The sequence below is a fragment of the Chiloscyllium plagiosum genome, unplaced genomic scaffold, assembly GCF_037043375.1.
Source record: "Chiloscyllium plagiosum isolate Xiang-an unplaced genomic scaffold, Cpla_swu_hap1 HiC_scaffold_12, whole genome shotgun sequence".
In the NCBI taxonomy this organism is placed as follows: Eukaryota; Metazoa; Chordata; class Chondrichthyes; order Orectolobiformes; family Hemiscylliidae; genus Chiloscyllium; species Chiloscyllium plagiosum.
In genome coordinates, this window is record NW_028270150.1 from 43,572,262 (window position 1) to 43,589,008 (window position 16,747).

The following is a 16,747-nucleotide window of genomic DNA, read 5'->3' on the forward strand; positions in this document are numbered from 1 at the left end:
CTACACTGGGTATATCCCCACCTGGACATCAATATCAAGTGTACATTGTGTGAAATGGTCAGTTTGTCATCACAGTAAGTGTACATATGTACGGGTGGTCAGGGCATCCACCTACACAAAAGGAGCAGCCATTATGTCTATTTCCTACCAGCTGATGTATCCTGATGCTGACTGGGTTCCCCAATACCTGTTGCTGTCTTCTCAGTGTTGGGATCACCTGTATCATCCCACTGTGATGGTCTACTAACTCTATAATCAGTGTGATCTGTGACATAGTCAAGGCCATTTTTAGACTGGTCTTGGGCTTTTCTTTTATTAAGTCATGGGACATGGGCATTGCTGGCTGGGCCAGCATTTAACGACCATCCCTAGCTGCCCTTGAAGGTGAGCTGCTGGTTTCTTGAACCACAGCAATCCATGTGACTGACTTTCTGCGTGCACAATCTGATTAATTAAGGATGATGAGTCAACAAAGTGTATGAATGGATCTGGTGGCATTTGTGAAGGAAGATTAATGCTTAGAAAAAAAACATTGTTTGAATATAATCATTTGAATTCAATACTGAGGAGTGCAAACTGAGAATTGGGATTTGAGAATCAATTTTCACATGTAAATAAAAGTCCTCTAATTTCTTTCCATTTCATCATCAGGAATATGTCTCACGGAAACAGAACAGATGAGCTGTTCTCAGACATCTGTAACTGTGCTGTGAAATCAGGAACATACTTTGACTGCCTTTTGATTGAATTTTTCTTGCCTGCAGAGAAGTTACTCATCTCCATGAGATCAGCGATGTGACATTTAAACAGCAGGCATGAATTTGTATCCTATCCCTTTCAGCAGAGACCATTAATACACCATCCTGAGGTCACCTTAGACTGTCTCCTAGTGACTAAAAACAGGTTGCAGATCAGAGGAACAGTAATTGATAGTAAGAGTTTGGTTACACTTCCCTACCAGTACTTCAACAACATTGAAATTTCAAAGAGCCTTTGTTGAAATGTCAAAGGATTTAAGTCCTCAACAGTGACATTCTTCTGGTGTAATTTCTTGAAAGTTGTCTACTGAATCTTAACAGAGAGTTTTAACAGTAAAGTCACCATAATCTTACTGTGTATAGGGCTGCTCTGTCTTGAGAGAGAAGACTGATAGTGGTTTAACCTAAGGGTCACCACAGTCAAGGGTTGAGAAGGAGGAACCTACATAATAACCTTAGCTGGTGTGGGAATTGAACCCATTTGTTGGTATGACTCTGCATTGCAAACCGACCCGCCAAAAGACCAGGGTCAGTTAGCTCAGTTGGCTAGAGGGCTGGTTTATGATGCCCACGGTGTGGGTTCAATACCTGTACTGGATTTGGAATGTCAATGCTGTGAACTGAATCAGCACATTGATTGCCAAGCACAGACTGTCCGAGTGGCTGCACACAGCATGCAACTTTGAGGGAATGTTGTTCTGGGGATGAGGAAGCAGGTCAACAGAGCTTGTTTTAAACTCTCATTAGCAACTTAAGAGTGGAGAATTTAAAACACTTAAAGCAGACCTTATCCAGCCTGTGAGTGTTTGCATTGATTTTACGATGGGAATTTGTGATTGTAATTAAGGTTAGTTAAAGCCTAAAGAAGAGGCTCGATGGAGTGCTTGACATTAAGTTCAAATGGCCAAGCTGAGTATACGTTGTGCCCGTGTGTGAGCTCTGCCCTGTCCCTTTGTCATGGCAACAAGAATTAAATGTGCCAGATAAAGGGCTGTGACTGTGAGAAAACCTAGCCTGCTCGCACTCTTGTCTCTTAATCAGATCATCATTGATTGCAGATTTCCTCTCCTTTCAAGATGGAGGGCATCCAATTGGTCTCCCCGTTTAGAGAGCCTGCTCACCCAGTCCCCTCTCCATTAAATAGCCAGTGAGCCCACCATCTTGTCATTCATTGGCTAATTTGGGAATATAACTGCGGATGAGGGTCTTTGCATAGTGCTAAATGTGACCCACAGTTGACTTCAAAATCAGGCACTCAATCCAAAAGACCCATTCTGCCCTACAGTGTCATAAACGTCACTGAAGTTACATGTTTTCCTGCCACATTTCCTCCATTAAAACAGAAATTACACTTCAGAAGTACTTTAATTTCCCTAACCCAGAACAGCCAATGCTGTATAAATGAACCTTTTATTCTCTTAAACTCTTTATTTCCATTAGACTGTGCAGTAATTTAACATGGCTGTGGAATAGTAATGTTGTAATAAATGTGCTTTATGTAGTTTGTATCCTTAGTAACCTTTTGGGTCTTGTTCAGCAAAATAGTATCAATAGAGCTGAATCTATGAATATATGTTTTATCTTCTCCACTGGGATGTGTTTGGCAGACAAAATTCACTTTGCATATGACTTTTAGCAGATAAAATCTTCACTTTGAATAGACAGCATTTATTCCCATGCTTGTAAACTGTAGGAATGCTATTTGGACTGACTATGCCATGGAATAGGGTGCTTTATAGTGTTCAATTTCTTAAGCTGGGGCAGGGTTTTAATCAGAGGCAAATGAAGTCATAATCTCACACTGTGTGGAGAAACAATTACCCATCCATGAATATAGTAATTAATAATACTTAAAGACACTGGGCAGGCAGATTAAGATAGTGACTTGGCTGCCTGTTTAGGTAAGAAAGAAATGGGGCAACCTCTATTTGAGGTAACCTTTCTCCAACTCTTTATATTTTTAAGTTTTAAAAAAAATGAACCATTAGGAAGTGCCTACAAAGCAGCCTGTGAACACAGCTGAAACTAGGCAGATGAAGAAGGCCTCAAAGCCTGTCTTGAGTTCTGGCCTCTGCCCTGCTGCTGTTGGGCACCTCCAGTCAGCTGATCTAGCTCCAGGGGACTGCAAGCCAACTGGAAAACTCCAATGAGTCTCGACCAAGTAGGGTTTAAGAAATCTTTAATTCCCCATAATTGGCAATATGTCACTTGGGGACAGGTGACCAAGCTGACCCTCATCCTGCCTCTGGGAAAAGACCCGAGGACAGGATAAAACTGGTGAATTGAAACACTGACAATGCAAAATCTTCAATCTGGAATGTTTGTAATCACCTGGGTGTACTGAGAAACACAATCATTCCATCCCACGCTCCAGGCTAGGAATAATTTCCACTATTTAAAGTACTGATAATTGAGGATGCCTAGGATAGCTGGAACTAAAAGTATGAACTTATTTCAAGGGATTTGAAGTGAGCCAAGCTGTAGAGAATCATGTTTTGACACACAGCAACCATCAGAATTCATGAGTTTATCCAGTTGATGTTTTGTAAACATGCTTTTTATTATTGATGTCATGATCATGGGCATTCATTTTAAATCGCAAATTAAGAATCTCTAACTTGAGGGAAATTCCAGAATTATTAATTTACAAGCCTCAGATCCTTTTATGTAAAGACATAATGGTTGTATCACTGCAGTGGGTCTGGGAATCTCAGTGAGAGACTTTTGGAATGAAGCCTGAAGTAAATTACAAACAACTGAGTAACTCTTGGAAGCTGTACTTTCTCAAATAACTTCAAGCTTAGAAGCAACTGTCTCCTTAAAGTCTGGATGTGGAATAATGATTAAGAATAAATAAACTGGATCTATTTCAAATGCATAACTGGCGGTCCAAAACGCCAAAAAGAAATTCAAGAATCCACTCCATTGTGATTTGAAAAATTGAATTGGGAGAATATATATCCATCATTTTTATGCTAACACAGCCTGCTGCTCAGAAAACCATGCTCAGAAAAACCAGTGCATTTTAAAGATATCTGATGCACTTCAAATTGAGTCAATTACAGCTTCTTGTCAACATTTTTCATGGCAATTGATAACTGAGGTCTGTGACTGAACCCAACAACAGCAACTTACTTACTATTTACATAGCACCTGTTTTAAATGTGGTGAAATCACCCAACGCTTAGCAGAAATATGCAAAAAGATATGTCACCAAGCCAGGAAAAGTTACATCAAGTGACAAAAGGGTATCACAGAACATAGGGCATGGGCAACTCTAAGTACAACCACCGATACGGCAGGTGCAGTTAGAAGAACATAAGAGGTCAGGATTAGAGGGTGCACATACCTTGGAGGTTTATATACTTAAAAGAATTAAAATAAAAGTAACCCACTCACTGCCCCTCAAGCCTGCTCCAGCCTGAATAAGATTATGACTGTTCTGATTACCTCAAATTCCTATCTACTTCCAATCGATGTTTAATTCCTTGTTTATCAAGACCGATCTATGTTTGCCTTACAAATAGTCAAAGACTTTGCTTCCGCCATCTTTTTTTCAGAAAGAGAGTTCCAAAGACTTACAAAGCATTCTCCTTATCTCTGTCTTAACTTGGTAACTATGGGTTGTCAAAGGTTGCAGAAATGGACTTTTGGATCTAAGGTGTCCGTAAATAGTCAACATCAGATGAGATGACAGATAAATGCACTATCTCAGTTGGAGTGCATGTCAGTCTTTGAGTGAAGCACAAGGCTATGAGGAATGGAATACTTGGTTAAACAGAGGTTGAGATTCAGGAAGGCTGGTACAATGGCAGCACTCAGCAAATGGAGGAAAGCCAACCATTTCTGCTGTACTATGGTATTTCTACGGTATTGCAAATTTCAGGGATGGCAGCAGATTAAAGTAATTAACCGGTCTATTCTGAACATGTTGGTATTTTGCTGGTACCTGAACAGTGCTCTGGATGTCTGGAGAATGCCTCAGTTGCTTCCTGTAATGAGGTGGATACGGACATTCTTTTGCCTTCCCTATGCCCTACTGAGAGAACACCCCAAGGTAAATAAGGACACGCATTCCCTGTTCAAATACAGCAAGATCTGGTTAGTATTCAAGGTTGAGCTGACAAGTGGTAAGTAATATTTGTGCTATATAAATGACACGCAATGACCATCTCCAATAAGAGACAGTTTAACCACTGCCCTTGACATTCAGTGGTGTTACTACCACTAAATTTCCCCACTATCAACATCCTGGGGGCTTACCATTGACTAGAATCTCAACTGGACTCACTGTATAAATACAGTGCCTACAAAAGCAGGTCAGAGGTGAAGAATAGAACATAGAACATAGAAGAATACAGCGCAGTACAGGCCCTTTGGCCCTCGATGTTGCGCCGATCCAAGCCCACCTAACCTATACTAACCCACTATCCTCCATATACCTATCCAATGCCCGCTTAAATGCCCATAAAGAGGGAGAGTCCACCACTGCTACTGGCAGGGCATTCCATGAACTTACGACTCGCTGAGTGAAGAACCTACCCCTAACTTCAGTCCTATATCTACCCCCCCTTAATTTAAAGCTATGCCCTCTTGTAATACCCGACTCCATACGCGGGAAAAGGTTCACACTGTCAACCCTATCTAACCCCCTAATCATCTTGTACACCTCAATCAAGTCACCCCTAAACCGTCTTTTCTCTAATGAAAACAGCCCCAAGTGTCTCAGTCTTTCCTCATACGATCTTCCTTCCATACCAGGCAACATCCTGGTAAACCTCCTCTGCACCCGTTCCAGTGCCTCCACGTCCTTCCTATAGTATGGCGACCAAAACTGCACACAATATTCCAGATGCGGCCGCACCAGAGTCTTATACAACTGCATCATGACCTCAGGACTCCGGAACTCAATTCCTCTACCAATAAAAGCCAGTACGCCATATGCCTTCCTCACCGCACTATTTACCTGGGTGGCAACTTTCAGAGATCTGTGTACATGGACACCAAGATCCCTCTGCTCATCCACACTACCAAGTATCCGACCATTAGCCCAGTACCCCATCTTTTTGTTGTTCTTCCCAAAGTGAATCACCTCACACTTAGCTACATTGAATTCCATTTGCCACCTTTCTGCCCAGCTCTGCAGCTTCTTGATATCCTGCTGTAACCTGCCACATCCTTCCTCACTGTCAACAACTCCTCCGACTTTCGTATCATCCGCAAACTTGCTCACCCAACCTTCTAACCCCTCTTCCAGGTCATTTATAAAAATGACAAACAGCAATGGTCCCAAAACAGATCCTTGCGGAACACCGCTAGTGACGGCACTCCATGAAGAAACTTTGCCATCAACTACTACCCTCTGTCTTCTTCCATCCAGCCAATTCCTAATCCAAACCTCCAACTCACCCTCAATGCCATATCTCCGTATTTTCTGCAGTAGCCTACCATGGGGAACCTTATCAAACGCCTTACTAAAATCCATATATACCACATCTACCGCTTTCCCCTCATCAACCTCCTTCGTCACCTTTTCAAAGAATTCAATAAGGTTTGTGAGGCACGACCTGCCCTTCACAAAACCATGCTGACTATCCTTGATCACATTATTCCTATCCAGATGTGCATAAATCCTATCCCTTACAATTCTCTCTAAGACTTTGCCCACAACAGAAGTGAGACTCACCGGCCTATAGTTACTAGGGTTATCCCTACTCCCCTTTTTGAACAAGGGAACCACATTTGCTATCCTCCAGTCTTCTGGCACTACTCCTGTAGACAAAGAGGACATAAAAATCAAGGCCAATGGCTCTGCAATCTCCTCCCTTGCTTCCCAGAGAATCCTAGGATAAATGCCATCAGGCCCAGGGGACTTATCTATTTTCACCTTTTCCAGGATTTCCAACACCTCTTCTCTACATACCTCAAAGCCATCCATTCTACTTATTTGTGACTCAGTATTCGCATTGACGACAATGCCCTGTTCCTGAGTAAATACTGAAGAAAAGTATTCATTCAGTGTCTCCCCAATCTCTTCCGCCTCCACACGCAACTTCCCACTACTATCTTTGACTGGACCTATTCCTACCCTAGTCATTCTTTTATTCCTAACATACCTATAGAAAGCCTTAGGGTTTTCCTTAATCCTACCGACTAAGGACCTTTCATGTCCCCTCCTTGCTGCTCTTAGCTCTCAATACTGTGCGGGTAACTCACTTATCTCCCTAAAACATGAAGACCACCATCTACAAGACACGAGTCAGGGCTGTGATAGAATACTCCCCACTGGTCTGGATGGATGCAGCTCCAACAGCACTGAAGAAGCTTGACACCATTCAGAACAAAGCATCCCGCTTGAATGACTCCACATCCACAAGCATCCACTCCGTCCACCACCAATGCTCATTAGCAGCACTGTGTATTATCTGCAAGATGCACTGCAGAGATTCAGGAAAGATGCTGAGACAGCACCTTCCAAACCCACACTCAGTTCCATCTAGAAGGACAAAGGCATCAAATACGTGGGAACACCACCATCTGCAAGATCCTCAACAAGTCACTCACCGTCCTGACTTGGAAATATGTCACTGTTCCTTCACTTCATTGGGTCAAAATCCGGAAACTCCCTCCCTAACAGCATTGTGGGTCAACCTACAGTACTAGGACTGCAGCCGTACACCAAGGCAGCTCACTGTTACTTTCTCAAGGACAACTAGGGATGGTCAATAAAATGCTGGCCATCCAGCAACACCCACCACCCATGAACGAATCCTCTCTGTGGTCCCATCTTTCATCTGTATGTGTACAGGAATCTCACTTTGTCTTGGATAGGACTGCCATCATGCCAGTAAAATCCAGGTCACTGAGCTGTTCCCTGGGCATTGACGAAATGGAATTCTTCCTTTAACAATTAGAGTGACCAGCCTCTGCTTTGAGACTGGCCTGCTGTGCACCTTGAACTCCAGTTGCTGCCAGTTCTTCTTGCTGTGCCTTTCCTGATCTGGTCATTTACTTTTATTTCCCCCATGTTTCCTTTCTATTAGTTAACATTGCATTGTGTGGTTTTACTCACACCCACTTTCCTTGCATCCCCCTGCAATTTCTTGAGGACTTTTTCTCTTTCCAAACGATGTATGCTCCTCGGCTTTACTATATGCTGAACATATTTAAAAGAATACAGATGGAGAAGGCCATTTGGCCCACTTTATTCTCTGTGGAAATGATTCTGAATTATGCCTATTGCAGCATCCAGTTTTATCTTCAGTCATTCCAAAATGTTTGACCCCACCACTATATCTGGAAATCCATCTGCATATTATCCACCTTTTTTTATGATGAGGAACATCCTGATACCAGCCTGAAATGTGACTTTTACCAGTTTAAACCTTTGTACTGCTTTCAGCATTTAATTTAAGGAAACTTTGTGGATTTATCTCTGTCATTTGAAGCCTTGTAACTCAACCAGATCATTTGTCTGATATTTCACTTTCAAGATGAAAAGCCCCAGTTTCCTTCAGCCTTTCTTTCCTCCAATCCAAAATGTTTAACACTAGGCTGATCTTTGAGTCAAATGCTTTACTTAAATGTGACTCTGTGTGTAGCAAAGCAAGAAACAAATGATCAGAATTTGCAGTATGATGAAGACCCTAATAACAGGTCTGAAAGACTGGGGCTGATGCTGACAGCCCTACCACAGCTATTTATAGAATCCACAGCTGTATTTTTTAGCCATACAAGAAATAATTCGTAGCTGTCAGGACTCTAGCTCCACATAGAATGGGTGCTCGGCCTCCAATTTGAAGAGCAAGCAGCTCACCAGTACCCATCAGATTGATGCCACTGCTGGGATGAGGCCTACTGAGAACAGGCTGTGTAGGGGTGGCAGGGTGCTTGGGTCAGCAGGACAGGCCTTAATGAGGGGGTGAACCTGTGGTGGGCGAGGGCTTGAATGAAAAAGGTTCACTAACGCGGCCACCTTTCGGAAACCAGCAGGAATGTTCACCAGGCAGCCTCCCCCATACAACAGAAGTTTCACACCCCCCTCCCAACATTTCCTGATGCTATGGTGAAAGATGGCAGGCTGTCATCCTCCTGCCTTCACTCACCATCTCTTAGTCATTTCAGAGCTTGTAAAATTTAAAAACGTGGTAAATGGGAGCAGTGTCCGATAACCTTCGTCATTTACCAAGAGGTTTTTCCAGGATGAGGGGTCAGGGCCATTTTTGGGTTTGGATAAATGTATCAACAAAAGGGTGGCCCTATGTTGTCCACGTAGCAGAAAGCAACAAATATCAAATGGTTAATCAGAAACAGGTTTTCCTGAAATAGTAAACCAAGAAAAAGTAAATGAGCCACTGAGCTGAAAAAGAATTGTTTTGCACTGTTAGGCTAAGAACCATTCTATTATATTTGCATTTGCTTTTTGTTTATCTCCTCGGTGCAGTTGAATGGAAAATGATTTTGTTAATTGGATACGACCCTGCTGGTTACATCTTCAGATGTTCCTGGTAGGGAACAAGTGCCCTTAGTTATCTTGATTGACAGGAGAGCTGAAAAGTGCACTGATTAATTCTGATTGACAGGAGATTCAGTACCTTGAATGGTGGCAGTCGATCAGATGCGATAGGCAGCAAAAGGAAAGAAGCCAGCATGTAAAAGGAACTGTTTCTGCTTTCATCATGTTATCAGTATTCCGCCAACATGCTAGCTGGAGCACGATTGAATCCACATCAGAGTAGGCATTTTCAATGCAGAATCTTGAAGTGAAAAATTGGAATTTACTGTATACATTATTATCTTACAAATTTATTTTTCAAATCTTCAGGCTACCTGACTGTTTGTGTCAATATTGTTTTGCCAACCAAAAGAGTAATTAGTTCGACTGATATTTTACAAAATAATGTTAGCTGTGGCTTTCCAAAACACTTCATATTCTATTAATGTGTGCAAATGCTTAAAAGCCATGTTAGTAAGGGTGGATTATAAATAAATATTTGGGGAGTTAATGTTGTTTTAATAATAATCGCCTTTAAAGGATATTATAGTCATTTAAAAGCTGTGTTCCATGCCCTGCTTTGGTCTCTTACCAAAATGTTGGTGAAAATTGGAATGAATACATCACATATCACTTACCCATGATGCCATTTTGAAGGAAATCATACATAATTTTTGATGCTTCTCTATCCATAGCTAAAATAATTGGCAATGTTTCAGACTGTGTGTCCTTTAAACCAGTTACACCAAGTATTGTCTGGCAGGCAGAACTGGTACAAAAAAGATTTTGATACCATTTTAGATAGTGCATTGCTGCACCACAAAGATAAAATGTGTCTAATGTTTCAAGGGCTTTATAATGATACTAATTTGTAGACTGTAGAAGTATTTGAAGGACTTTTGAGGCCTTCACTTATTTTTTCATTTTAAAATGCAGTTATGCCTTTCCTTATTATCAAAGTTGAGTAGCAGAAGAATGGCAGGATCACAATGTACTATTATCCAAGAGAGTTTTCTCAGCTACACTGTTACGAGGTGGAATTCTCCACAATTTCTCCAACACATGAATACATTCGCCAAAGTAGCTGACATTTTCCATTTTAAAGTTGGAGAATTAACTCTTCCATTGCACTTCGTGAAAAATTATTGGCCACTTCATATTTAGCCTTTTCAGTTTTTATTTTATTTTGGTTGTTTTCTTTAATTGTTGTTATTAAAGTGGCTAAACAATGAGTGGTGAATTATTTCCAACAAAGTGGGCATTCTCAGAGTTGATGAACAGTTGGATAAACATGCCATCATGTCCTTTAAATGTCATGAGGAAAGCCTATGCAAAATGTTGACAGCCTGAAGTAAAAATTAAAGAATTGTGGAAATCCTCAAAAGATCTATGGAGAGATTGCACCAATATCTGCAAAGATTTTCTGTTTTATATTTACAATAGAAAATAGGCCTTTTGTATGCTTAGATTTGTCAAGTTTGACAAGGGAATCCTGGTGATCAGCTGTCAAAAGACCTCCGTTGTGTACTGTACTGCACAATTCAGTGAGTAGGAATTTATAAAGAGGAAAAAATATTATGTGTACAGGAGACTGAAGTGTGGCTTGTAAATGAGTGGATAGTCCAAGTCTATCAAAAGATTGTAAATTCAACCTATTCAAGTAGTAGGAGGAAATCTGTATTTTAAGCCTGAGATCTCTGAAGTAACTCTTCACTTACTTTTAATTTGTTTCCTTAACTGAAGACATTAATTCATATTTGGTTAATCTTTCTTTGTGCTTGGATTTGACAATGAATGGCAGAGGCTTTTCAATCATGGAAGGTATTGTAGTCTCTTTCTGTTCTCAGCTGATGTCCACACATCTGATTGCTCAGTGTCGCATTGTGCTTGGCTACGGAATCAAGGACCGTCCAGACCTGTATGACTAATTTCCATGCTGGATAATATATTTGGGGTTCTAACTGTGCCTGATCAATTACCGTTTGGTATGTGTTACAGTGGAGATTAGATTCCCTACAGTGTGGAAGTAGGTCCTTCAGCCCAACAAATCCACACCAACCCTCCAAAGAGTAACCCACCCAGACCCATTTCTCTTTGACTAATGCATCTAACACTACGGGCAATTTAGCACGGCCAATTCACCTGACCTGCACATCTTTGAACTGTGGGAGGAAACTGGAGCACCTGGAGGAAACCCACGCAGACACGGAGAGAATGTGCAAACTCCACACAGACAGTCACCTAAGGCTGGAATTGAACCTGGGTCCCTGGTGTTGTGAGGCAGCATTGCTAACTACTGAGCCACCGTGCCACCCATTTTAAACTGGTCTGGCAGGAGGATAAGACCCTAAGCTGTAGTGTGTCATGACAAAAGACAGGCTGGTACAGAAGTTAGAGAACAAGCTAAATAAATAAGACCGACAAGAGCACAACCTAGAACAATGGAAGTCTGATGAACTAAACTACATTTATTTCAATGCAAGAGGCCTGACAGGTAAAGCAGATGAACTCAGAGCATGGATAGGAACATGGCTATTGCAGAAACAGAGCTGAGGGGGGACAGGGCTGGCAGCTCAATGTCCCAGTGCATAGATGCTAAAGGAAGGATAAAACGGGAGGCAAGGGAAGGTGAGTGGCATTTATGATTAGGAAAAACATCACAGCAGTAATTAGAGGATATTCCTGGAGGATTGCCCAGTGAAGCTATGTAGATGAAACTGAGAAATAAGGAGATGGTGATCACTGATGGGACTGTACTACAAGCTCCCCAGTAATTAACAGCAAATTAAAGAGCAAATATATAGGGAGATCACATATCCCTAAGAACAATAGGGTTGTAAATGTAGGAGAATTTAACATTCCAAACATAGATTAGGCCAGTTATACTGTTAAGGGTTTGGATGGGAGGAAGTTTTTTTTTAAAGTGCATGTGAGAAAGGAGATCTCCTTTATCTGTAAGAATAATAGGGTGGTTATGATAGGGGATTTTAACTTTCCAAACTGGGACTGCCATTGTTGGTGAGGTTAGCATTTGACTTCCATTCCATTGCTACATTAAAAGGCGAACAATTGCCATCTCTGAGAAACTGGACTATTCTCATCTCGATGTAATAGTGCTGAGTGTCACCTTTCTGACAGGTTGAGAATTATTCTTTAAATTTAGTGCAGCAATGTCTGACAGAATGGAATGGTTTAAACTCCGATTCAGCTGGTACATTTAACATCCTTCCATCTCCTCCTGGGAGGGCCCAAGATACATCCCTCAATCACAATATCATTTACATCGTCAGCGGGCTAGATGACTAATCAGGAGTCTTTTGACTTCTGCTTTGAATTTGTCACTGTGACTAAGATCTTCGATTACTATGCCTTGCTTATGCCAATTACTAGAAGTAACTGGTGGGCAATACACTCTCCCTTGGATTTTCATATCCGGTAGGTATTTCTGACTTAGCCGGCCGGCCTGCCTTGGGAGAAAATAACCATAAAGATGAGATTTACATTGTTCAGGAGGCAGACGTGGGCTGCAGGCGACTCGGCCAACGGTGAAAGGATGCATTCACAGACCACAGGGTCTGCTGTGTGAAGCGGCAGGCTGTTTCAAATGCCCACCCAACTCACAAGACATGAACTGATTGAGAGCTAAAGCTTCTGAAAGAACAACTTCCTACAGACAGTATGCAATGAAAATAATTCACCAGCTTCATTAGTTATCCAAATTGTTTGTGAGTTTATACACCAATTTCTTAAAATGTCAGGCGTTATTTCTCCTGGGCTTTTAGATAATTGCCATAACTAGATCCTATTTATCATGCTCTTATTTCTTTATTTTAAATCTTTCAGCATTTTAAGATAACACAACGTACTCTGATTAAATTGGAATCATTGTTTCTTTCGGTCAAATGAATTTTATGCAATAAAGACAGGTGATCGAACTGGAAATGGAGGAGAGGATCATGACACATCACAGAATGGAGCATTTATTCAATGTTCCCGTGGTTAGCCTTTAATTTCCTTACTATCATTCCCCAACTCCATACTACTCTGTGGATTTCTGGTGCAATGTGTTGGACAACTTAAGGACAAGTACACCTCTGAGTGATTCTGGGGAATATTGTGAAGTTTGTGTCTAAATACATTTTGACACTACTGCCCACAGTATATCTGGAACTTCTTTGAGTCAGTTATGAATTTTTACAACTACCTTTCTAATATGAAATGAAGAGCTGAGTGTCCAATTGATTCATGGCTAACATTAAAGGTTTGTTCGTTCTAATGAATGGTCATGCTTCCCTTATCACCTCTGCATCACTCATTAGACCTAGTCAGCTCTGCTAGCTTCCTGTCACTTTAAACAGACAACAGTCTCCTATGTGTACCAGAGGTATAACAGCATCACTCCATCACCCTCTCTGTCCACCAGGCCTGACCCTCCGTTTCAAAATGCCGAGGTAAATAAGGACCAAACCAAAACTCTCAGTGATCGGAATTGGGGTTGTAAATTTACTGTAACCATTTTGATGTGGGAACTAATGCACCATCAAATATTTAGGCTCCGGTTTTTGCTTCTGGCTCAGGTGCACCAAGCTGAGAGAATTCCAGGCTCAATGAAGCCAACCTTTAAAGACGGCTGCCACCATTTTATATTTTTGTTGTGGGGGCTGGGCTGCTTTGGGAGTTGGGTTGGGCCAGGTGACCTTTGAAGAGCAGAGAAGGTTGCCGTGTCCCAGGGCAGGCTGGACAGACGGGGCGCCAAGTTTAAAAGTGAAGAGTAAAATGTGTAGTATTCTCCTGCTCTTGCCTGCTCATTTCCCCCAATCCCTCCTTTCCAACCCATGCCACCTAATTTCCAGTGGCTGCCCCATGAAATTAAAAGAAAAAGATATACAATGTGGCAAAAATGAATGGTAAAGCATGATATTGGGAAAAAATTTTAAAAACCGACAACAGAAGACCAAACAGAAAGGAGGAAAGTAACTTTGACTGTAAACTTGCAAGAAATGTCAGGAGCTTTTTAAAATATATATACAAAGGAAGAGAGAAGCCAAAGTGAATGCAGGGTCATAGATCCAGGCTGGGGAAATAACAATGGGGAACCAGGAAGTGTCAAAAGATAGAAAGAACAATAAATACTTTGCATCAGTTTTCACAGTAGAGGACACTAACAGCAACCCAACATTGCTAAATATTCAAGGGGCAAAAGGGAGAGAGGAAATAAATGCAATAATTATCACTAGAGAGAAAAGTGCGAGGGAAACTAATGGGGCTAAAGACTGACAAGTTACCATGACCCGCGGGGATGCATCCTTGGATATTAAAGGATGTAGAAACAGAGATAGTGGATTCCCTTGTCGTGATCTTGCAGGAATCCTTAGATTCTGGAGAAGTCCCAGAGGAATGAAAAACTAAATGTTATCGGCTTTATTCACAAAGGGAGGAAAATAAAATGTAGGTAACTATAAACCCATTACATTAACATCTGTTTTGGGGGAAATATTGGAATCTATTATAAAGGATGTACCAGCAAAGCATTTAGAAATACATAAAATGACCAATCAGAGTCAGTGTGGCTTCATGAAGGTGAAATCATTCTTGACAAATTTATTAAAATTCTTTGAGGAAGTAACAAGCAGGATACATAAAGGGGAAGTGATGAATGTAATATATTTGAATTTTTAGAAGGTGTTTGAAAAGGTACTCCACAGGCTGTTTAATAAGATAAGAGCTCTTGGTGTTGGAGGTAGTATTTTAGCAGAGATTTAGAGGATTGGGTAACTAATCAAAGGTGAAGTGTTGGGGTAAGGAGGGCATTTTCAGGATGACAACTTGTAACTCGTGGAATGCCATGGGGATTAGAACTGGGGCCACATTATTTACAATATGCATTAATGACATGGATGAGGAAAGTGAGTGTATTATAGCCAGATTTGTGGATGGCACATTAATAGCTGGGAGCATAAGTGGTGAAGACAACAGAGTCGACAGAGGCATAGGGACAGGTAACATGAGTGGGGAAAATATTGGCAGATGGAATATACTGTAGGGAAGTGTGAGATTATGTACTCTGACAGAAAGAACGGGAGAAAAATATTATGAGAAAGACTGCTGAAAGATGCAGATCAGAGAGATTCGTGAGTCCTTGTCCATGAATCACAAAAACCTAGCAAGTACAAAGGTAACAGAGAAGGCAAATGACCATCAAGAGAAAATCTTACTATCTTGACATTCTATGGTGTTATCATCACACAATCCTCTACTGTAAACATTCTGGCATTTACCATTGACCAGGAACTGAATTGCAGTAGCCACATAAATACTGTGTCTATAAAAGATGGTCAGAAGCTAGGAATTCTGCCGTGATGTAGCCATCTTCTGACACTCTGACACCCTCCACTATCAACAAGTCACATGAAAGGAGCATGGTGAATAAAATTCTGTTTGCCTGATGGGTACAGCTTCAACAACCCTCCAAGAGTTTGACACCATCTAGGACAAAGAAGCCTGTATTGATTGGCACCACATCCACAATCTTCAGCATTTTCTCCCTTCACTGATGTACAGTAGCAGCAGTTTATACCATCTACAAGACCCCAATAACTCATCTAGCTCCTCCCAACAGCTTCCAAATGCATGACCTCTTTCACTTGGAGGGAAAGTTAACATCATCACTTGCAAAATCCCCTTTAAACAATTTCTTCAATATCTCTGGGTCAAAATCCTGGAACTTTCTCTCTAACAACACTGTAGGGCCTGGCTGCTACAAATCAATGCAGTTTGCCAGCACTTTCTCCAGGGTAATTATAGTTAGGCAGTTGCGGTTAGGTGGGTGGCACGGCGGCTCAGTGGTTAGCACTGCTGCCTCACAGCGCTGGGACCCGGGTTAATTCCAGCCTCTGGCGGCTGTTTGTGTGGAGTTTGCACATTCTCCCCATGTCTGCACTGGCTTCCTCCTACAGTCTAAAGATGTGCAGGTTAGGTGGATTGACCATGCCAAATCATCCATAGTGTTCAGGGATGTGTAGGTTAGGTACATTAGTCAGGGGAAATATAGAGTAATAGGTTTAGCGGAATGGGTCTGGGTGGGATACTCTTCTGAGGGTCAGTGTGGACTTGTCGGGCCAAACGGCCTGTTTCCACATTGTAGGGATTCTTAAAAAAAAAATTCTGGCTTAGCCAGTGACTCCCACACCCATGAACAATTTTCTTAAAAAGACTATGCACTTCTATTTAACGCAAGTCTATTTTTCACAGTCCCAAATAATTCTTACCTTTCCCAAAGGTGTCCTGGGACAGATGCAAAGAGGCACATCACATCTCTGGGTATCCGGGAGGGTGCACTGACAACACACCTGCTGTTACATGGTCTAGTCTCCACATTTCCGGCTTTAAATCCAGCGATTTCACAAGAATTATTTCATTGGAAGCTGCTGGTCATTTAAATGGTCAGCTACTTCCAGGATCCATGCGTGCCCCATTCCCAAAACCCACCCTTGCA

General features: G+C 41.6%; 1 protein-coding gene and 1 long non-coding RNA gene across 2 annotated transcripts in view; one reads left to right on the top strand and one right to left on the bottom strand.

Moving 5' to 3' along the window:
* The window catches only part of LOC148148528 (uncharacterized), a 101,150-nt gene extending 84,494 nt beyond the window's left edge, over positions 1 to 16,656 (bottom strand). Inside the window, exon 1 of the long non-coding RNA XR_015758847.1 lies at positions 16,521 to 16,656. This is a non-coding gene — a long non-coding RNA (uncharacterized LOC148148528). The remainder of the gene's footprint in view (positions 1 to 16,520) is intronic.
* The window catches only part of fstl1b (follistatin-like 1b), a 113,387-nt gene that overhangs the window by 48,577 nt on the left and 48,063 nt on the right, over positions 1 to 16,747 (top strand). The gene's annotated exons all lie outside the window — the stretch shown is intronic.